We start from the raw sequence: 24,533 nt of genomic DNA, 5'->3' as shown, positions 1-24,533 counted from the left end.
ACAAAAGTGTTTTACCCATGACAAGACCGCTTGAAGCTTGTGCCAAGAGCTCAGGGTGAAAGTGTGTTCAGTTTACATAATCCAGTGGAGGGCACAAAAATCCTGTTTTATGATAATGTTGGTCCTCATTTGACTTTATGGCAGGAATTTGCTGGTATCAGCTAAATATATTTCAAGGTTACAAATAAAGACTAAAAAACAAAGAAAGACTTTGCTAACATGGTTCCCAAACAAAGAGATGAACGGGCTCTCGTAGGTCTTTTCTGACACTGGTATCAGACTGTAGCATTGGATACTACATGGTTAATGTTTGTTGCTGCTACTGCTAAACAGAAAAACTAAAATGTTAGAAATGAGAATATAAAAATATCAGCAAGCAGGAAAACAGAAAGCTGACGAATCTATTTAGTGATTTGTTGTGGACTCTTGTCTTTGTTCCATTGATTCATCAAGGAGAACGTTTTGCTAAGAGCCACTTGGTTTTTATCAGACAGTTTTGACAAGTGAGCAACAATGGCCTTATAATTTTTAATCATTACAATACAGTAGTATCCTCATCTCTTCTTCTTTAAGGTGCAGCCTCTTCAGAGCCTCTTTTCTTTTCCTCAGAGAGAAAACTCAGACTTTCAAATCTGTCCTTTCCTTGCACACACATGCGAAAATCTTGCCATCTCTATTCGTTTATGCTTTAAAACCATGACTTCTTTAATGGAGTTTACAGAATGAGAAATGTACTGAAGAAGACATCAGACTCCTGTTCAATTCCTCTGGGTGGTCCATGATTTACCTCAATCATAATATTTTAATTTACCTAGACATGTTAGTTAATAAGGCTGGGTAATTTCCAGATGACTGAGATAGATTTTCATAATAAATGAATTGGGGACATAATGGTGCTGTAAATAATGGACTCTCTTTATACATAATTGACTTCTACCTCAAAGATCTTGGCTTACTAATTCAACCAAGACTAAAGAAAGATTTAATAACCACTCAGATCAGAAAACTCTCTGAATGGTGTCAGAAAGTAGGTAAAACTTCTTTTAGTTTTCTGGCTTTTCCATGCGTTTCTGCAAATGTGAGAGCATCCCCAAATGTTGATCAAAACTAAAGCCACATGGTTCAAAACAATAGAGTGTCTATTTGTTTTCAAGAGCAGCTTTCTGGTCTCATTAGTAATAAAACAAACTGGATTCAATCTCTTAAAGAATAAGGAAATAAAAGATAACTAATTACAAAGCAAGTGCACACTCTCATTTATTTAGTTGTAAAAACTTTGTAATATACATTTAAGCTCTGATTTTTCAATGATAACCTCTATTTTTGCGGGTGGGGTTAGGGGGAGTTTACAGGTTTAAATCTGCAAATCACCACATACACAATCTTTTACCCACTGTTAATTATGGGTAGAGCTGCAAGTTCACATCTATTGTTATGTTGTTTCCTAACAAAACAGAAAATTATGGTTAGAATGATCTGAATTTCAGATTGGGAGTGAGAAAAAACAAAAGTAAAGTCTCCATGGCAGAACAAACAATCTGGCTGACCCTCACTGCAGAGTACAGAATCCTTAAAGATTTCAAGACATGGTATATAAAAAAGCAAAAGTTTACATAGGTGAATACACCCAGTTGTGATAAATGAAGGGGGGTGAGGATAGGTCCCTTTTGTGGACACCCAGCCAGTACGTATAAAATCCCTCTTAGTAGCTGTTCTCTAATTACTCTACCTATAAAGGGTTAAAAAGTCACTGCTATGCATGGGTAGGGCGAGGTGAGTGGACACCTGGCCAGAAGAGCCAATGGGAAGGCTAGAACTTTTTAAAAATTGAAACAAGACTCTCCTTTGTCTGTCTGTTGTTCTTCAGGAGTGAGGGGACAGTGCAGAACTATGCAATAAGAAGCTTGGAGCCAGGTATGAAAAAATCATCAGGATCATACCAAACCCCAGATACGTAAGTAGATCAGGAAATGTCTAGAAAGACACGATCAGATTTATCTCCTTTTATTTCTTTATGGCTTGTGGACTCCTCTGTCCTAACCCCAAATGCTTTTGCTTTGCTTATAACCTTTAAGCTGGATCTCAAGGAAGTTATTATTTATGATTAATCCTTGTAAGTGTTTTTTTGTTTGTTTGTTTTTAAAATCTAGCAATAGCCTGAGTTTCCAGGTGAATTTTCTTTTTTTTTGTTTTTAATAAAATTTACCTTTTTTTAAAGAACAGGATTGGTTTTTTTGTGTCCTAAGAGGTTTGTGCACATGTTGTTTAATTAGCTGGTGGCACAGCTGATTTCCTTTGTTTTCTTTCTCAGCTCTTCCCCAGTGAGGGTGGGGTGAAAGGGCTTGAGGATACCCCACAGGAAGGAATTCCTGGGTTTTCATAGGGGTTTTGCACTTGGGTGGTGGCAGCATCTACCCATCCAAGGTCAGAGAAAAGCCGTAACCTTGGGAGTTTAATACAAGCCTGGAGTGGCAAGTATTAATTTTTAGAATTCTTGTGGGCCCCACCTTCTGCACTCGAAGTGCCAGAGTGGGGAATGAGCCTTGACACCAGTAACTACCAGTCTTGTGGAGGCAGACCAATAGAAGTACTCCCAGTTGTGCCCATGCTTCAGCTGAGGCTGAGTTGAAGCCCAGGTGAAAATAAGGGTCTTGGTCTTGAAGATCTTGGCCCTCCTATACAATGCATGGTCTGGGGCTTGGCATCTTGGTAGACCATTTTTGTCTTCATGCCCTGCCATGGCAGTCATGGTCGGGGGGAGGGAGGGCACTGTGTCTGACAAAAGCCTAGGATAAACCTCATAATAGCTAGCATACAGGATTGGTTGGTTGGGAGCTTGTTGCTTTGGAACTTGCTCTCATCAAAAACCAGATTGAGTCTATACCTTGCGATTTTCAGGGCAAACTGCAAAAACCATCTCTTCATGCAGGGACTATTCTGATGAATTGCCTGCACCACATGGAGTCTAACCGACTCATTAAGAGATACTGGGGGGTGAGTTATCCAGAGTGTTCTTATATATGAAAATGTATGCATTATATAATGCATCCAACTGGCTACAGTGATGAGTGCTTTAGAAATGACCCCTCTACGTCCTAGCAGCTAGCTACTATTTGGGGTCTTGCAGATTGTTTCTGTTAGGAAAAATGGACTTATCACCATTACACATGCATCTCATCAGATTTGATATGGCATTCACTGTAGGCTGAATTTTCATAAGCTATACCTGTGAAAAAGGATTGTGTCTTCTGAAATAATATAATTCACACTATTCTGGGCTAATCTCTGCTCTTATGCACTTATCAGGTGATTGTGCACACTATGTGTTTGTGCAAATTCCTGACTTGCACAGCGTTTAACTGTTTGTCCTGTTAAATGCAAGCATTGCATGCACAGTGCATGCATGTGCATTTGTGTGTGTGTGTAAATTTTGAAAAATTGACCTTACAATTTATATGTATATTGAATGATTAAGGGTTTTTCCTATATAAAGATTATTAGTATTAATAATGTATATAAACACACACACATATGCGCATGCACACACACACACACAATTTTGTTGACTGTTTTGAGCTTCAATTATAAAAATAATATTTTTATTTATACCAGAAGTGACTTAGAGCTGGTGAAAGGTGCTAGACTGATAATTCTGGACATTTAAGTATGCAATTTTTCCAGAAATGTACAACCTAGGAAATATCAAGCCAAGCTTCCCTCACACTGCCCCTCTGAAGTGATTCCATATTGACCTGGAAAGATCATTTTGGGGAGTAAATGGTCATTCAGTCAATATGACCCAGTCATTGCTTAGCCTTGGTAGTGTTTTTCTCATCCTGTGTGTGACAGGAACACCAGTAGAAACACCAAGATTCAGTAGGAACTGGACAGACATGGCCAACTCATTTCACGTTCATGACTAAGAAGTCATTAAATAGTGATTACCTTCAATCACTGCCAACCTGGGTTGAATTTGAGTGGGTGAAAGGTTCCATGTCACTTGACTAGTTCCCTGAGTCTTCTACTTCCAAAACCAAATATATTTTTATGGATTTAATTTAGAATGATGCTGGAGCTCCCTAGCTTCAAAACAAGCCTCTTTCAACATGCAAGTCATCCAAGAACTAAAGCTACCAAACAAAATTGTTCTGATATCTATTGACTTTTTACTATATTCAATAAATTATAACAATGATACATACACAGTACAGCATAAAACATGCCAAAGACTGTATTTTACACTCTGTCTTCAGAGCAGATGGAGCATTTGAGCCTTACTAAGTTTAATGCGCATAATGTTCCATTAGAAGTGAAGACAATTGACTGTGTATAACTGTATTAAGCAAATGCACCATGCTGAACCATTTATTATATTTAATCAGGGCTGGGGGGAGGGCTGGAACTGTCTCACATCTAAATAAGTGGATTGCCACCATTATAGAGTAATGGGAAGAAACTGAGAAAGGAAAAATAAATGTAAACTGCATAGTAGAAAAAAATTCCACATAGGAAGGATTCCACATAGGAATCATTGGGGTTACATGTGTAATGTCATTGAAGAAGAAGGCCATTTTGTTCATAGTGGTGTTTATTTTCTAGAGTATTACGGCAAAACTCATATTCCAGATTCTTATTTAATTGAATGTTTTGTTCAAAGAGCAAATTAAAACAGGAGCAGTAGTTCCAAACTTGACCATTGGGGGACCTGTTTCTTGTGGCTTCTTTCTGACAGAGCAAAAGGTTTGTCTTTACTGCAAAATGAACTTGAATTATCATTTGAATTGGCCCACAGCATGACTCCTGTCCTCAAAACAAAAACCATTAACTCAAGTGTGGCAGTGGTTTTAACTCAAGTCGGCTGACTCAAGAAAGAGTATAAGCTGAAACACAAGTTAGCACTACTCGTCAGCAGCTAACGGAACTAATCCACAGTGTGGACCCAGGCTAGCTCCACTCAAGGGCTGCTAGTTCTCCAGCACCTTCCCACAATTCTCCTGTCCCCTCAGAAAGGATAGAAAAGTTCACCCACAATCCACTGGGAAAGAATTCATAGAGTGGCTCAGCTTATTAGAGCACAAAGAACCATGGGCATTTAAAAAAAATGAAAATTGAAAACAAAAAACTAGACGGCCTTCATTTTGTTGCATTCAGTATCAAAAAATCAAAATTCTCATAATTGAAAATTTGCCATTTTCCAAAGCACATTTCGTAAAAAGTGTTCCATGAAACAAAAGTTCTGTTTTAAACCCTACAAAATGGAAACAACTTTGATATTTCATTTTTTCCACCACAAAATTGTTTTTGCATGGTTCAACCATCTCTGTTCCAAACTCTCCCTTCCATGTAGAGGTGAACTTGGCTTAGTGGGGATCTGTTAGGTTGTGGAAAAATCTGTGAAGGGAAGTGTCTGAATCTCCTGTGTTTGAGATAGTTAGAATTTGTTTGAACCTGGCACTGGGGAACATACAGTAGGGAACAGTCCTATGTGGATGGATTAGATATGATCTCTTGCAACACATCCTCTCCATAATTTCTGCAAAATAAATGTGTTTTTCCCCAGTCCCAGGTGAGAGGGAAAATCGTGTTGTAAAGTTGGTAACCTCAAGAATTAAGTTGCAAGATGTGTTGGTCTGCCCTGGCGAAGAGCTCTTCTTATCCATCACTTAAAGCCATAGATTCTAGGTTATTTTATGCAGCACAATCATTCTCTCACAGTAATGAATGCTTTCTATTTCTACACTGTTTTGTCTTGCCTTTTCAGGTTGACAGTTCAGAAGTTCTATTCCATTCCCAGTCTATTCATTCTTTCCCCTCTCCTACAAGTTCCTCTTAAAATGTGATGTTTCTGGCCATAAAGTTTTAGAAATGACACATTGTGACAGACTACACCCCTGTATTCACACCCTCCAAACTATTGTAATAATCTTTGTAGAAAATATGGCCTTGTAAAGTATCACTTGATAAAATATGTATAACACTGAATGTGAAGTTATAAGATTGTTATTAGTACATGTTCCAAACCGCACAGCCCTGCCCAAGCAGAAGTCAGCAAACAGGTCTGTCCTAAACAGTGGAATGTGTGCTTGCCATAATTTTCACTTAAGCAGGAAATAGAGTCATCAAGCAGGAAGAGAAAACAAAGGAAGTTCAAACAGGTAAAAAAGTCCAGCAGGGAACATCTTTCCACATAGATTCTTTGTCTTCTGGTTCTCAGCTGCAAACATTTTTCAAGAGGGAGACTGGAACTATAAAAAAGAAGGACAAAGACCGCAAGATACCACTCTATTTCTCCTTGCACAGCTCATTCTTTGCATCTGAGAAGACAAAAAGAAACAGCCATTCGATTCTGGGGGTAGGATTCTGACCTGAAAGTTTGGTCAGTAATCTGCTGGAGCATGTGGTACAAAAGTTTGCTTTGCAACTAAGATAGTTTCTTAAGTGGATACTAGTGTTTTATCTTTATTTTACTTGCAATCATTTCTCACTTTTATGCCTTAGTACTTATACTCACTTAAAATTTATCTATTTGTAGTTAATAAACTTGTTTTACAGTTTTATCTAATCTAGTGTGTTTCAGTTGAAGGCTGTGGGTAACTATTTACAATAATAAACTGACATATTATTCCCTTAAAGCAGTGGTTCTCAAGTTATTACACATTATGCAGCCCACAGTGTGTTATCTGGGCCACAAGGGCCGGATGGCAGGGCAGGAGGATACCAGACCCTGACCCTGGACCCTGGATATCCACTGGAGGCCCCGCCAGCAGTCTGCCCTGACCCCAGATCCTCACCACGCGGAGCTGTCCAGGAGCCCCAGACCCCTGACCCTGCAAGGCCAGCGGGCAACCCTGACCCCAGACTCCCGCCACACGGGGGGGGCCGACAGCCCTGACCCCGACTCTGCAGTGCCAGGCGGCATGGCAGCTCATACCCCTCCACACTGGGCAGCCGGGAACCTGTCAGGACCCCGGGATGCAGGCCACCCTTTATCACACAGCTGAGTTGGGCCACAGTTGTATGCTTAATGGGCTGCAGGTTGAGAACCTTAAAGGAATAACGGAATTAATGTATTTGTACTGTTCCGGAGAGGGCTGGCAGTACAGGATGTAAATTTACAGGGGAAAACCTGGGACTGCGAGTGTGTTGGGGTCACAGGCTTCAGTTACACACAGGCAATCAGGGTGTGGCTTGCATGCTGGAAGGCTGTTTTTGAGTGGCCTAGGTGGGAGCTACTACAGGAAGGCATTATAAGGTACCCAACGTTTCAGGGATGACACAGCCCCTCACTAATCTGGATTGTGCTCCAGTATTTCACACACACGCATGCATATATTAAAACATGGGGACCTCCCCTGCACATCAAGAAAACACTTCTGCGTCCCTCCAGGAACTCTGAGGATACCTCCAGTCCTTCCCTCTCCAAAACATGCAGCAAATGTATGCCCATCACCAGTAGGCCCTGGATTATGGATTGAGGAGGACTAGACCATGATTCCGATATTCAACATACCACCTGGGTTGGCTGCAAAAGGGGGTCACTGCTCAGTGATGTGAGAACTGAATGCTTTGCTCCTGCAGCATTTCCCAAACTCTGGTAGCTCAGAGAAACAATAGAATCAAATGAGGAATTGAACCAGGATCTTGCACCTGTCAGGGCACAGCCACCAGATAGGTTCTACTACATGGAAATGTATCCTCTCTTGTCTAGTAGTTAATAAGAAATAGATTGACCAGAAGTACAACAAAAAGAAAACTATGAAGCTGTGTAGTGGTCTAATGGCACTGACTTTAGTGATGTTACCCCTCATTACTTTGTGTGAGTGAGATCAGAATCAGGCCCGTGATGCATACATTTGACTGCAAAAGGTGTGCTATCTCTTTTAGAGGTAGAAGTGAAAGAAAATGGATTGAGCTCTGAGGATCCTGAAAAAGCCTTAAATAAATACACATATTGGTTATAATTAATGGGAAGCCCAAATAGGAAAACATCTCCTTTAAATGTTTTTGGAAAATCATCCACGCACATTTTATTATATTAAGGTAAGGTTTCAAATAAAAATAATAATAATCTTAACATTCTCAGGATATGATTTACAGGGCAGGGAAGGATGCTTTTCTGCTGTTATCTCTTTCAAACTACCAGTGTATTTCAGTGTTTAATCATTACCGCAAGCTATTTCAATTCCCAATGTAAAGTAATCTGCATTATCTTCCTCCCCATATAGTTCCTCTTCTGCAATGGTTGATTATTCTGTTATCCTAACTTTTGGCTCAGTATATCCATTATGTCGCCTATCCTGCCCCTGTCGTGGGCTAATGTTAACATATATCGGGGTTGGGCAGCATTGGAGCTTAATCTTAAATCAATGCCGCATTCCTGAAAACCAAGAACCATGTATTTTAATTTCTCTGTTAGTGAAACTTTACGCTTCAGTGGATTTAGGAAGGAAACACAGAGCTGCAAAGCAGCCACCCTGCCTCTGTCTGTTTTCATTTACTGGACAGAGGACTCCATATGAGTAGAGCAAAGATTCCAAGACTGATGGACTAAGTCAGACAAAGCCTGGGAGGTGAGACAAGGAAGGAGACCTTCCAGAGAGGGATCCTGGGAGTCTTGTTAAAATTCCACCACCAAATGGAAAGAGATTTGTGGTGATAATTCTGCTCCTGATGGGGCTCACTTACCTTCAGAATATTTCTAAATCATCCCTGCCAGATAGATGATGTTTCTGGAAAGTAAACATTATGACAGTTCTCTAGTTCATAGAACAGATACTGCTGGTTGGGGTTTTTTTTCTTCTCCCCTGGGTCTGAGAACATACTGAACTATGGCCCGCTCCTCAGCTGATGTAAATCAGTATCACTCCACTGGAGACTTGCCCTTAACCTTCTGGGAATATTGCAAACCTCATCTCTTGGGCCTTGGGTGATTGGTTTTGAGGGTTTAATCCCTGTGGAAGACTTTGTTTTGTATTGGCACATTAGCACACGTGAATATAGCATGTATTGTTGATACTGACAGAGCCTTTCCATTAGATTCATATTGGGATATTTTTATTAGAGATGGTTGGAAAATGGAAGAAAAAAAATTGTGCAAGATCTTGAAATTTCAAAGTTGGTTCCATTCTGCCGGGTTCAAATAGAGCCATTTTTCATTTTAAAGAACCCACAAGTTCTTTCGTTTTGAAATATTTATTGATTATTTTTCTTTACCGCAAAAACTGATGTTTTTGGTAAATTAAGAATGTTGATAAACTTATAAAGAAAATGTTTAACAAAAATGAAAAATCACAATGATTATTTTTTAAAAAGAGGCAAAAACTTTGTAAAACAAAAAAGATTTAGAAAAAGGGCCATTATTTTGACAAAAAAACAGCTGGTGTTTATCTGTGTTGTATGTTAAAGATTGTACAGTAAGATTCAAAGAGAAATTGTATTAAGTCTAAATAAATATACTTAGAAACAGACCAGATGGCACCAAATGGGAAATAAAATTCATAGGGAAAACACCCAGAGTCAATTTTTAATTTTTTAAAATAATTGGTAAAATTCCAAGGGATCTAGGCCTGTTGGAACATTTACAACCCTTCTCCTTCCTTCAAATTACATAAATTGATCATTTTGCTTTCTACAATACACTTAGTATATTTTTGATGCTCAACATATAAACATTCCCAACACCTGTGCTTCCTATAAGATTATCAAGCACTTTTGTTGCCTCCTCCTTTTGGTATTAGAAAACATTTTTGCTTAAATGGAAAACAAACAAACAGATTCTTCACTCCTTTCCTTTTGGTGATCATAATTATCCCTGCTACAGAGGGCTTATCACAGGCTAACATCTGGAAAAGGATGGTTGTAGCCTCTTGTTGAAATATTGGAGGCATGCTACTAGAGAAGGATCAACATTTCAAATCTTCCTCATTGAGTTTTGGCTTGTTTTTAATTCTAGGGGATGGGATTCAAACTTGTCTTGGTCACAAATAAAATGAGTTTGTTGGTCTTTTATCCTTTGTGCAATGTTGCTTGGCTCCATGCTCATATATAGATAGGGAGTTCTAGTAACAGAAAGCCAGATTTCTGAAGTTATTTAGGTGCCTAAAGATGTAGATTGGTGCCTACTGGACAATAGTAGTTAGGCACCTAGTGGGATTTCCAAAAGTGTCCAAGTGCCTGTCTGAATGTTCCATCTCCTAAATATCTTTAAAAATCTGGCCCAGAGTGCTTGCAGGATCAGGCCCAATGAGACAAAAGTTGTTAGATTACCCAATAACCATGTTTGACTTGATTATTGAACACCTGTATCTTCTTGAGATGAGCCCAAAGCAGGCAAAATATTACTAAGAGCTAATATTCTTCTTGTTACGCTAGCTAAATATATTACATATGAGATATTGGCTCTGAATAAGCTCTATTGCACATTTGTAGAGAAAAACAGAGAATGTCTTAAGCAGCAATTCCGTGTGTGTGCATGTGTACGGGCACTGTTCAAGAGTAGAAATTTATTCTTTCTGACCTTGTCTCTGTACCATATCCTGCTGCCCACTCACTGTTTTGTAATTTTTACTATCCCTCATAAACATAGAAATGACCTCATCTTGTCTCTCTAATTTTCGGGGGAAAAGGGAGAGCGAACAATTTAATAATGCACATTAGAGTATTTTAGGAAAACTGCTTGTTTGTAGGTTTGTTTTATCCTCCTCTGTGCAGTTCAAATTGATGCTACTTTTGAATTTTGTGCATCGTAAATAGTAATTGCTTCCAGAAATGTAATGTCCTGGCTGATGTGATCACCATGCACTTACTAAATATTCTTTACATAGCAGCCTCTGATTATGGATAAGTATTACATTGGTCATTATTAATTTTTCTATGCCTTTATGGACCCAGACATTGAAATGACAGGTAGATGTATTGAATACAGTTTGGTCCTATCTGCCCAGCAATTAAAACAAATGTTGCTAAATAGAAAAGCACATCAGCTAAGACTGAATGTTTGCTTATTGGATTGATGCTCTTGCTAACAGCATAGAAGCCAGCTGCACCCTGTGTTGCTGTAAGAAAGAATGCATTTAGTTATGAATGATGCAGCAGCATGCCTCATTTCTGAGGTCTGATTATACATCTCCAATCATTAGAAGGTGGTAATAGAATATGCAGAGGAGGGAGGATTGATTGCGCAAAAAAGTCTGGGAAGAGTATCAAAATATCCCTCTTTATGTGGCATTCAGAAATTGAGCTGATCAGATAACTGATATTTATAGACTGCCTTTCATCCAAAGAGCTTTAAAAACTTTATAAACTCCAGGATCATTTCACTTGCCACTGGGGTGGAAGGTGGAAAAAGCCTTCATGCAGCAACCCTATAGATCCAATAACAATGAATGTTCTATAATTGAAACTTCAGGGGGACTTTTAGGTAGGTAGAATGTGACTATTCAATTTGGTATTTGGCCCAGACATCAGGGCTAGCACCCTTATTCTCACAAAGAAGTATCATAGGATTTTTAATGTCAACCGGTAGCCCACACTTCATGAAAAGGTGGCTCCTCTTGCAGCATGGTGCCTCCTAATGCCATGCAAGGGTATTAGTTTTGTACGGAATCATTGGGGCCATTTCTTACAGCATCCTCGGTTTTCCGAGTAGATCTTTCGTGCTCATGTTGACTGGAAGGTATGGCTCTGCTTAGCTTGTGAGATTCAAAAGAGCCCAGGCCAAGGTACAGCCTCCTGAAACTATTTTTAAATACGGCTTTCAAGACCGCCTTGAAAGAAATGATAGGTCAGAGACTGTATATAAGAGACAAAACAGGGTTTTTTTTTGTGAGTAAGGCTTGATCCCTATGGCAATCTTGTTGTTTTTTCCTGACCTCTTTCATTTGGATTCGTTGTAAATATTACTGGCATCATTCTTCAGAGTGCTATCAGCTGCAGGTCCCATTGATTTTAATGAGAGTTGGAGTAGCTCAGCACCTATGAAAATCAGGACACATGCATACAAGTAGGTCATGCTGTTCTGAGCTGACATACTTTATGGAATTCATATTTTAATGTAAGCAGGGTCTGAATGAGCTCTCCCCTGACATCTGGTGATGAGTGGGGGGAAAAAGGCTTCAGGACCAGACAGTATTTGCATAGACACACCTACTCTGCCTAGGTGCTCAGCATATGGAACTGCTTTGCCAAAGTGATCACTTTGGGTAATTTTCAGTTGCTCTTCACGTTAGTATTGAATACAGGGGCATTGAAATGTTATCCTTATTGTATGAATAAAGGGCAGCAGAACTGTACTTAGCCTGCCCTAACTGAGGGGGTCACCCTAAACTGAATCTCACTTGCTAAGCAGGGAGTATGGATGCCAAAGCCCAGAAAAAGAGAGAGGGTGTTCTTGCCATGGTGTGGACTACTGATGAATCATTGAGGAACAGGTTTAGGGACTAAGCCTTAGACTGAGTGTGTGGAGAGGGTTTCAGTGAGGTTCCCTGCTAGCCAGTGAAATCATTAAGACTGAGCTAAGCGGTGGAACCTCAGAACATGCCACTGCAGAAGAGGCACTGAGTGGTAAGCATCTGCAGTGATAACAAAGAAAAGAGTGGCAGAAATAGCAGCAGCAGCCAGCAGTGGCTAGCATCAGCAAACAGCAGCGGAGATAGCATCACCAATAAACCAGTTGCAGCAGCAGAGACATTGCTCAACACCCCCCTTTCAGAGTGGGAAGTGAACCCTGAATGAACCTCTGAATTCTGGGTCTTCACTGACCAAGAACAACCAATGCTGAATTAGCTTGCAGTGGAGGGGAATGTCAGTGTCATGTTGTCTTTTATTATACACCAACTCAGCACTTGAGAGAGAGGAAGTATTGCCTCTCAGATGCACTCAGGGGTGATGTGTAGTTTCCCAGATTATTGGATGGGGGCTTGAAACGATTCTGCTTTGTACTGTCATTAGTGTTAACACCAAGGAACACTTGTTGTTTTGTGCCTTCGGGGCGTTTTAATGTAACCCTTCTGCCAGGTAGTGTTGGCAGCAACAAGGTTGGGTTCAATATCTAACTAATGACATTTATTTTAAAATGCAGACATCAAACCAGCTAGTTACATGTGAAAAAATAAAGGTGGAGGAGAGGGTGTTATTCCTCATTGGATGCTGGATAGCAAAGCGATTCTATCAAATTTATAAATGATTGGTGTTGAGGCATGGAATTCATTGTTCCATCCCCAGGCCAAGATATTTGTATGCTTTGTTATGTCTGGGAAAGCAGGGTTTGGAATTCAGATAATGAAAGGAGAGAATGCTCTTAACAAAAGCTAAGATGGAGCCACAAATGGAAGCTACAGCCAACCAAGAGCAGTAGGTGGCTATTACTATGTGAGGCTCTTTTGCACATAGTCTGCTAGTTGTTAGAGCTGGGGTCAAAATTATCACTCTTGGCCTTTGCTTCCCAGTCTGCTATTGGCTCATTGTGTGACCTAATTCCACGATTATTTAACATTTCTGTGCCTCAAAATTTACACCCCTAAAATGAGTGCAATAATATTTCTCTGTCTCTCTGAGATATTGTGTGGTTTAATTTAGTAATGTGTTTCATTGTATTATGGACTCTGAGATGAAAGGTGTGATGTAAGTGCAAAGCATTGTAAAGATCACCTATCCATTAAGGGTGATAACCTGTTCTTTTGCCTATTCCTGGTGATGCCACTTTCAGAAATCATGGCTTTCAGTAATAATGTTTCATGATAGCATGGTACTTCTGATGTCATTCCAGTATGAGCCCTCTTTTGGAGCTGGTGCTTCCAGAGAGACTCTTCCATTCTCCATTTTGAATCTCTGTGAGCGTAATGTTTTTTGTTGTTGTTGTTTTTGGGTTCTTTTGAGGTGTTACTTATGGATGCTCAGCTGGTTTGCCTTTACAACAAATATAACAGTGGAAAGTTCTTTATCAGTATGAATTTCTACATTTAGGGTAGGAGGAATCTGTTTGATAAATTTCAGAAATTGGGCCAATAATAGCTGCAGAACCCATAATGACATTATTGGGTGGATTTGTAAAATTAATGGATAGGTAACTACAAGTAAAGCATGTAATTATTCTTTCAGTCACACTGTTTTTTGTAGAGTTGAACCTATTCTTTAAGAAAGAGGGATTAGACAAAACTCTAGGGAGAAGACAGGTGTAGTGATCGAAAAGCCTTACTCTGGCTAGTACCACAATCCTGGAGCTATCCCCCAACCTTCCTTACTCCCCCCAAAAAAAATAGTGGAAGAAGGACAATTGTTCTTGGAATAAGTTAAGCTTTCACTATGATTTAAACTGCAGTGCTTCTGATTTAATCAAACCAAAAATCTCATGTGTTGCAGTGTGTCTAAAGATGAATGCAATTCTATTCTAAAGTAGTTTGTCAATTTGAACAAAGTAATTTGGCAAGGGAAGTAGCACTTCTGTCTGTCATTTAGGTTTTGGACATCGAAGTGTTTGCTGTTTATGAGCAGCTAAATTCTACATGTAGCAATCGACAGTATCTTCTGAGGCTCATTTTATACTGAATTGCACATTGCTCCTTGACTATTTTCATTTGGGACAATTCACAGAGTAAGGTTATCACAACGTGGCCCATTGAATAGTAACTTATTCACATTAAGTAGTACCTTCCGCCATAACTTCAATGTGAGGATATCAGAATCTGGATCTTAAATGTAATATATTATCTTTTATCTCAAATTATGCTTCAGTGGTTTAAAAACTAAATATGCAGCAGCCATTTCACCAATGAAATACAACCACTTCTGGGGTAGGAGGGCAGCTGCCTGGAAAAAATACCACATATCAAGCTGTTAAGAGAGGGTTATTTTTGACCAAGATTATTGTCATAAAATCCTAATCTCATTAATTCAAATTTGGTGCTGAAATCACTGTGCCAGTCTTTTTGGCATGAATGGTTGATTTTATTTAATATTTAATATTTTTTCCTTGAACAAATGTTTGAAAGTTTGATGACCCTGGCCTCATGCAGCACACACCAGCTTTTTGAGGAAATTACCCATATAAACATATACTCACATATTCCATGAGCTGAGAAAACACTTCTTAAACTGGCCTGTCAACAAGAAGTTCCACCATAAATCTGAGCATCTCTACAATGTAAATTTAGAGGGTATGAAAAGTCCATGTAATAGACAGCAGAGCACTGTCAAAACCAGAAAGAGAGAGTGATTTTAGTATTTTCCTATCTGTATGGGAGTACAAGTGTACATGTTCCATTACCAAGATGAAGAAAGGAGATGCCCCAATGAGTTTACAGTATGTCAGTAATAATGCACTGAATTTCTAATATCCCTCCCATTTGAGCATCTCAAAAGGATTTTACAAATATTTGGTAATAAAGTCTCACCCCTGTGAAGAAGATGATTACTGTTAGATTACAGGTGAAGAAACTGAGATCTATAGAGAAGTGACTTGCCAAAGGTTACACAGGAAGTTGGTGGCAGAGACAGGAATAAAAACCAGGATCATCCCCGCTTCTTTGTCCCAGACAGAAATTAGATACATACAACACACATGTAGAATGAGATTGTGCCACTGCTACTCATGTTAGGTAGTACCATTATTTTATGAGTAGTCTACTTATAGAGTAAGGAACTACTCTCAGTGTGAGAAATGGAGTCATAACCTGGTTCTAAACAATCAGAAGTAAGAGTATATAATAGCAGAGCATCTTGTGATAGAGGCATAAACAAAAGAAGTGAGTTGTGAGGATGGAAATGAAGAACAAGGCTGCTTGGTGGAAAGAATTAGGAAGCTATAGAACTAAGGAAAATATTGTACAAAATAACATTTTAAAATTAGAGGCAGTCAAAATTACTATGGGGTTCATCCTTTTTTCTTCAATCATTGGAATATATTTTAGGGGAAGAGGGAAATGTTTTTAAAGAGTCTTTTTTATAGGTTCAGTCATCGCTCCACTTTTCATTCAGTCACCAGTGATATCTCACACTTACTCCAAATCTCTAAGTCCCTCAATTCTCAACCCCCACATACTTAAACAGGTCACTTCCACACAATTCCCTTACTCATACCAAGAGGTTAGCTAGCATCAGAGTATGTCAAACCTCCCGGTCCATAGAGACAGACTTGTGTTAGTGGGGCTTATGGTAGAACCCTAAAAATAGCCATGTGGACATTGTGGCAGCAACAGAGACTCAGGTTAACCACCTAAATTCAAGACCACTTTACACTCTCTGTCTAAGCTCAGGTAGCTATTCTGAGCCTCCTCTGGTGCCATAATGTCCACACAGCAATTTTTAGTGTTAGTGTGAGGCCAGTTATACAAATCTGTTTACTGGACAGTGAAGCTTGCTCCCATCTTCAGTGTAGACATACCTCAATGGACTGAACACAGTGCTGCAAATCCAGAGACCTGAGCCATATTCCCAGCTATGCCACAGACTCTTTGTGTGACAGAAGCAGTTCATTTTAACCTGTTTATTGTTCAGGGCTTGTCAATATGGGGACACTCAGGAGAGTTAATTGAATTAACTAAGGGCTGGTCCACACTAGCACTTTAAATCGAATTTAGCAGCGTTAAATCGAATTAAGCGTGCACCCGTCCACACCAGGAAGCCATTTAATTCGACATAGAGGGCCCTTTAGTTCGACTTCAGTACTCCACCTCGACAAGGGGAGTAGCGCTAAATTCGACATGGCTATGTCGAATTAGGCTAGGTGTGGATGCGAATCGATCTTAGTAGCTCCGGGAGCTATCCCAGAGTGCAACACTCTGCTGACGCTCTGGACGCCAGTCCGAGCTTGGATGCTCTGACCAGCCACACAGTCAATGTCCCTGGAAAATTTGAATTCCTTTTCCTGTCTGGACAGTTTGAATCCCATGTCCTGGTTGCTCATCGGGGCGAGCTCAGCAGCACCGGCAACGATGCAGAGTTCTCCACCAGAGGAGTCCAGGCAATCTCACACTACAAAGAGGTCCCCAGCATGGACTGACCGGGAAGTCTCGGATCTGATTGCTGTGTGGGGCGATGAGTCTGTGCTTTCGGAGCTGCGCTCCAGCAAACGGAATGCAAAGACCTTCGAGAAGGTCTCCAAAGCCATGAGAGACAGAGGATACAGCCGGGATACAACGCAGTGCCACGTGAAAGTCAAGGAGCTGAGAGAAGGCTACCAGAAACTCAGAGCGGCAAACGGACGCTCCGGAGCCCAGCCCCAGACATGCCGCTTCTACGAGGCACTGCATGCCATTCTCGGTGGGTCTGCCACCACTGCCCCACCAGTGACCGTGGACTGAGAGGATGGGATACTGTCGACGGACTGTTCCTCGGAGATGTTCGCGTACGGGAAAGTTTAAGAGGACGAGGCAGTCGACAGCGCTTACAACACAGATTTCCCCGACACCCAGGATCTCTTCGTCACCGTCAATGAGATCCCCTACCAACACTCCCCACCCGTTACCACGGACCCTGAATCAGGAGAAGGATCAATCGGTAACTGCTTCAAACATGTTAACATTTATTTTTTAAATAAACTGGGAAAACAACTAGGCGAACACAAGGTCTATGTACAGGTGGATGGAACTGTCATCTTCCGCTGACATCTCCAGGAAGCTCTCCAGGAGGTAATCGCCAAGCCTCTGCATGAGGTTCCTGGGCAGGGCTTGCTTATTGGGTGCCCCGAGGAAGCACACTTTTCCACACAACGCTCTCAGCTGGAACTCGGGGACCAGCGCCTTCACGAGCATGGCAGCATAGGCCCCAGGGTTGTGTTGGCTTTCCTCCAGCATGCGCGCTCTCTCTCTCCGTGACACTCTCCTCAGTGTGATGTCGCGCGCAGACTCCTGCATGTAATTAGAGTAATTTGTGTACCATTAGTAATGGTTGTGCTTAACTGTTCCTTTGCATAACAAGAAGCGTCACTGTACAGCCACGTGTAGGAGGCTGCAGAGTGGGAGAATACAGGGATCTCTAACAGGGAATGGCCGCGAGGGGCTGCAACAGGGGCACCGATTCTGCTTTCATGTTTGCCTGCAGCAGGAGGACAGTGCTGTAGATGCAACTTAAAGCTGCAAAAAAAAATTGGCTTACCATGCCTGGCCGCTCCATGGATTCTTCTTTCCTGCCCCGCTTCTCTGGTCTGCAGTGCAATACCACAGGCAATGAAAGTGAACCCAGAGAAATCGAACTTTCCCCGAGTGAGTGCTCATGAGAGAGGTGCTGTGCTTGCTCTTGTTCACACACACTGAGTAGACTTTGTTTCTTTTTTGACCAAAAATATCTCTCTATGGAATTCACTCACTTTTTCCCGTCACACAGGTGCAACTGTATCCCTACCTGATCCAGGCGCCTTGTCGATGCTCTGCAGCACCGCAGGAAGGAGGACGGAGCTCCCCTTCACTGCATCTGCGACCGCCGCCCCCCGCCGCAAAGTCCAATCCCACCATCACCCAAAATGACAAGAGGAAGGGGCACCAGGGGCCGTGAAAAATGTTAATGCACCACAGCAGAGTGCTAAACTTACAAAACGCTCTCAGTACCTTACTTTTGAGAAGTCCTTCCCTTAATGTGCTGTTCATTATAAAAAGTTTTTATTTTTTGGTAATTTCTTTTCCCGTCAGGTTTCTTTGCAGAATACTTTCCGTGAAGGGGGGAGAATGGTTTGGGAATTGCATAGGACTTTCACCGTTAATAGTGGTACAGATATGGGGGCAAGATCAACAGCTGGTCACTCACAGAGTGCAGCCTCTAGTCACCCTGGTCAGTCTGTGGGGTGATTTTCATGTTCTGCTCATAGGCGGAAAGTGCCCTGCGCCAGGTATATTTGCAGGTGGGTCTCTCCACCGGCCATGCCTGGATCGTGCCCTGTCCCACGCGGGTCTCCCCCAGCCCCGTCAATTCCCTGCCTGGAGCAGGTACCAGCCCCCACCTGCCACCCCTCCCCCGGCATGTCGTCTCACACACACCCCCGCCGCGCCGCGTCCCTGTCTCACAGTAGAGAGGCTACCCGCAGAAATGCTGTCTGCTGCCCCAGGGTCATTGAGCATGCCATCCACAAGTGGCAAGGCAGGTTGCCCTCACCCTGCCCTTCTATCGTAGCCCTGAGCCTCTACAATGCATCAAACCATCAGTCCCCAGCCCGCAACCCCCTACACCTCCTCCCCATTATCACACACCACTCACACCTTCCTATGCCCCCAACCCCCAGCCCAGAGCCTGCACCCAAACTCCGTCGCAAAGCCTGCACCACTCTCCCATTCCTGCACACGCACCTGTACCAGTCCTCACCACAGAGACCTCTGTACGAGCAGGAGCCTATCAGTCCTATAGTCTAGAAGCGGTCTCTACATCACTGCACACCCAACCCACCACAGTCACCGTCCCTGTGTCAACCCTTTCACGCGAAGTCAGTAGTCCAGAGAAGGTTGTTGCTGAACAATGCTCTATTAACTTTATTTGTACACGTGTGTTGGAAGGGGGCAAACGGGGTGAATGGGATATGAAACTGTAGAGGAGAGTCAACAGAAACTGGGTAAAGAAACAGGGGCAGGTTCCGCTTCTCTATACACAAAGTTAATAGTCACAGGTTACCCTGCTCGCTGAGGAAACTTGCTTTCAAAGCCTCCCGGATGCACAGCGCTTCCCGCTGGGATATTCTCTCGGCACGGGTGTCTGGCTGAGCGTAAACTGCAGCCAGGCGATTTGCCTCAACCTCCCATCCGGACAAAAAGGTCTCGCCCTTGCTCTCACAGAGATTGTGTAGCACACAGCAAGCAGCAATAACTACAGGGATATTCTTTTCGCTGATGTCCGAGTGAGTCAGTAAGCTCCGCCATCTCCCCTTGAGACGTCCGAAAGCACACTCCACCACCATTCTGCACTTGCTCAGCCGGTAGTTGAAGAGTTCCTTCTCTCTGTCCAAGGCGCCTGTATAGGGCTTCATGAGCCAGGGCATTAGCGGGTAGGCTGGGTCCCCGAGGATCACTGTAGGCATCTGCACATCCCCAACATTTATTTTGTAGTCTGGGAAGAAACTACCTTCCTGCAGGCGTCTAAACAGACCAGAGTTCTTGAACACACGCACGTCATGAACCTTGCCCGGCCACCCGACGTTGCTGTTGGTAAACCGTCCCCTATGGTCCACGAGTGCTTGCAGCACCATGGAAAAGTAGCCCTTGCGGTTTATATACTGGCTGGCCTGGTGGGCCGGTCCCAGGATAGGAATGTGAGTCCCATCTATAGCCCCACCGCAGTTTGGGAATCCCATTGCGGCGAAGCCATCTATGACAACCTGTACGTTTTCCAGGGTCACCACCTTCGAGAGCAGGAGATCAACGATTGCGTTGGCTACTTGCATCACAGCAAGCCCCACGTTAGATTTGCCCACACCAAAGTGGTTCGCTACTGAGCGGTAGCTGTCTGGCGTTGCAAGTTTCCAGAGGGCTATGGCCACTCGCTTCTGCACAGTCAGGGCTGCTCGCATCCGGGTGTCCTTGCGCGTCAGAGCAGGGGCCAGCAAGTCACACAGTTCAAGGAAAGTGCCCTTACGCATCCTGAAGTTTCGCAGCCACTGTGATTCATCCCAGACCTGCAGCACTATGCGGTCCCACCAGTCCGTGCTTGTTTCCCGGGCCCAGAATCGACATCCCATAGCATGAACATGACCCATTGCCACCATGATCTCCACGGCGCGGCGTACCATGCTTTCTGAGAGGTCTGTGCCACTCTGAGACTTCATGTCCTCACCACGCTGCCGTTGCCTTCTCGACCGAGTTCTCAACATCTCACTGTGGAAGAGGTGTTCGATAAGGTGCGAGGAGTTGACAATGGCCATAAGTGCAGCGATGATCGCAGCGGGCTCCATGGTCGCAGTGGAGTGCTGTGGCGTCTGCGCTGTCACTTATAACAGGAAAAGTGCGCGAACTGATTTCCCGCCGGCGGGAGTGACGGTTGAATGATGACAGTTACCCAAAACCACCCTCGACACAGTTTCCCCCCCCCCAGCATGCATTGGTGGGAAATCCCAGCATTCCGATGGGCGGCGGGTAGTGCAGGAACTGTGGGATAGCTTCCCACAGTGCACCGCTTCAAAAGTCGACGCTTCGCCCGTTACTGTGGACTCACACAGTCGAATTACTGTATTTATTGTGGATACACAACTTCGACTACATTAGGTCGATTCCAGAAATTTGAATTAAGATGAATCGAAATAGTCTTGTATTGTAGACGTACCCTAAAGGTGTGAATTAAAAGCAGATTAGCTAAACGCCTTTAAACTCTCTGTGTGGATTCTCTCATTAAGAATTAAAATAGCCTGAATTTGATTTATCTTAATTCACTTAAGTGAATTAAACTAAATTGAATCCATTTTAATTCTGATTGGGAGAATCCATACAAGATATCTAATGAAGTTTAACTAATCCACTTTTGATTCACAACTTTAGCTAATTCAGATTAATTTTCCTGAGTGTTCCCATATAGACAGTTCCTCAATAGGAATTAATTTGGGGAAGAGCCATGGACAGAGTTATATAGGAAGTCAGACTAGATGATCACAATGGTTCCTTCTGGCCTTCGAATCTATGAATCAGTCATCTCATGTATAAAATATGTGGTTTATAATGCTTACCCAATTTGGCAAAGTTTTTTGAGCTCTATGGCTTATCTATGTGCTACATATTGTTTTTAATAGAAAATGATATGTTGATGTCCTGGTCTGCACCCTCACTTGAAACTGGGGGGTTTCAAAGTGAGGACCAGCATGTATTCCCCCACCCTAAAATCCTAGGGTAGGTCTCCTTCGCTGCCACCAGTCAGGTTAAAGTGTCTGACACACTGCCTGTCCCCCAAGCTTCCCCTGGGGAACCCAGATTCAAACCCCTTGAATCTCTACACACAGGGAAGCAGCCCACTTCCCCTCTCTCTCTCCTAGCCACTTTGGAGAGATATACACCGAGTCAAATCCTTGACTCAACACAAAGAGGGACTCACTTCCCCCCTCCCCTTCCCTAGTCCTGGAAAGAGATACCTGATTCAAACTGCTTGAATCAAACCCAGGAGGAACTGTCTCTTCCCCCCTCACCTTCCCCTGAATTTCCACAGAAGAAGGAATTAACCAAGTCCAAAGAAAAGAAAAGAATTTATTAAGAGAACAAAAAGAAAATACAGAATCTCTATGAGCCCAAGCTGGACACTCATAGGGTATAACCTTATCAATCTCTGGAGAGAATCCCCTCTCCCCCTTTCTTTCTCAGTGAAAGCAAAGTAACAGCAAACAGGAATAAAGAATTTCCTTTAGCAAACACACAATTGCAAATATAGAAATCAAATCATAAGACTAATTCGCCTTTCTAATTAATACTCACTATTAATTAGTAGAAACTACTCCAGGAGAACTTGGAGACATGACTGGTCTCTTTTAGATTCAAAAGAGTACCCAAGACAAACAAAGAAAACACAGACAAAAGCTTCCCTCCACAGAGATTTGAAAAAATCTTATCTCTGATTGGTCCTCTGGTCAGGTGGTCACCAGGTACTGCATGTTAACCCTTTACAGGTAAAACAGACTTTAACCCTTAACTATCTGTTTATGACAGATGTGCAGTGAAATAACTTTTGTCATTGTTTGACATTTCCACAGAACTATTTACTCCTGTGTTTCTTGGAACTGTTTGTTATGATGCATTTCCCATTTGTGCCTGTACTAACAGGTGTCCCACTATCAGCCGGAAAGGAACAAAGGAGCATTGTGCAGCAGATGACAGATAGCAGAAACTGACAACAGACCGTATCATACTCTGTTGATGAAATCACAGATGAGATGGGCAGGCCATGTCACCAGAATGTCAGATGAGCAACTGAAAGAAAAAGAAGATCTGTTATGGTGAGCTAAAGTGGGGGAGCCCTCTCAAGGAGGCCAGAAAAAAAAACATTTCAAGGACGCCCTCAAGTTATACTGACCTAGAGTTTTGGGAAGATCTCATTCATGATCCTTCTACCTGGTGAAGTCTCATCCTTATTGGAGCTATCGTCTATGGGTAAAGGAGAACTGCTGAGGTAAAGCAGAAGTGCCAGCAGCATAAATATCACAACAGCAGCATACCCACTCTTAATCAAGAAAGCCATAGTGGAATCTCTTGTTCGGTGTGGCACAGACCATTCAAAGCTCAAATTCTCCTGATCAGCTACTCACATGTTCACAGAAACCAAACCAATCAGTGATGTTGTAATCATTCCTGAACTTGAAGGATGAATAACAAACCATGTCATGTACTGGCTGGAGTGTGTCACATCTACTGTTTTCTATGGCGTAGTCTTGTGAGATATTAACTCTCTCAACTCTATTGCATACTTGCATGTGTAAATGGCTAATTATGGTCTTTTGCAAGTGCAGTTATGTATGTGAATATGTAATAATGGTGATTATGTACTCAAATTAGGCACATACTTGCTAAATTGTTTAAAACTCATGTGTGACATGGCCCAATGGCAATACATCCTAAATGCAACACCTTCCCCACAGGACAGGCCATGACTTTTATTTTGTAATTAAAATCTACACTCCCTAATTTATTTACCACCAAACCTAACCGTTATGCATTTATACAGGACACACAGAGATTTTTGCAACCAACTCCTATAATCATTTCTGCAAGTGATTTACTGCTTAGTACACAAAGAGAATCTTTGTTCCATCCTTATCATTTGACTGCATCCTTTCCCGATGTCACCCAGAATGGAAAGAACATCAGAGTGAGCTAAATGTGAAGGGAAAACCAGAAAAGAAGCCTATATACTATGCCATATTCACACTAACCAACTAAAATCTTTCTCTGTCTGGCAGGATGTTCACTTGAACATCTGATAATACAGGGAATAAACAGACACCACTTGCTGCAGTATATAGCATGGAAGATAATTCTGGCTATTCATGAAAGTGAAAGTTTTGTCATTGACCTTTCATTTCAGCCCTTCATACCATTTCCAAATGACTTTGGTTTTCAAATTTTATAATGGGAGCTCTCCTTGAACTTACACTGTGGTCAATGTGATGGAAATACGTTATTCATGTGTTCTTTTTTTTAGTCCATTGTCTGAAGTTGGTGGTTTGAACTCCAGTGCTCCCAAATCCTCCCTCTCAGTGACTATTTCTGTATTAATGACTACACATTTCCCATAGCAGATCCTAGGGTTGTTTCTTTTCTTCCATTCCCGTGGGTTCATTTAATGTTTTGTGTCTCACTGAAGAATACAGAAATATTGCATATATGAAAAATAATGAGAAATAATATGAGAGAATTAATTAGAACTGGGAGATCTAATGTCAGAGACTGAATTTGGCTCATAGAACCTACTGCTTTGGGCAAAAGTTCTGAATAATTTCACTCATCTCTATATATTATGGACTCAATCCTGCAGTCTTTACTCATGCGAAACATCCTATTCTGTTCTGTGTAGCTTATATTGTGCTGATCGCTGTACTATATGAGCACCTTCCAGTAATGCATTAAGTAATGCAACTATTCATCTGTCAC

The 24,533-nt window shown here is 42.0% G+C and overlaps 1 long non-coding RNA gene across 2 annotated transcripts in view; it reads left to right on the top strand.

Moving 5' to 3' along the window:
• LOC123367985 overlaps positions 1-23,204 on the top strand; it is a 29,919-nt gene extending 6,715 nt beyond the window's left edge. For both annotated transcript variants that reach the window (XR_006578661.1, XR_006578660.1), the window contains exons 2-3: positions 1,868-1,954; positions 22,710-23,204. This is a non-coding gene — a long non-coding RNA (uncharacterized LOC123367985). The remainder of the gene's footprint in view (positions 1-1,867; positions 1,955-22,709) is intronic.
• Positions 23,205-24,533: the final 1,329 nt, after the last annotated feature.

The sequence above is a fragment of the Mauremys mutica genome, chromosome 4, assembly GCF_020497125.1.
Source record: "Mauremys mutica isolate MM-2020 ecotype Southern chromosome 4, ASM2049712v1, whole genome shotgun sequence".
Taxonomy (NCBI): domain Eukaryota; kingdom Metazoa; phylum Chordata; order Testudines; family Geoemydidae; genus Mauremys; species Mauremys mutica.
The sequence above is the reverse complement of the archived record's forward strand: the minus strand, read 5'-3'. Positions and strand labels throughout refer to the sequence as shown.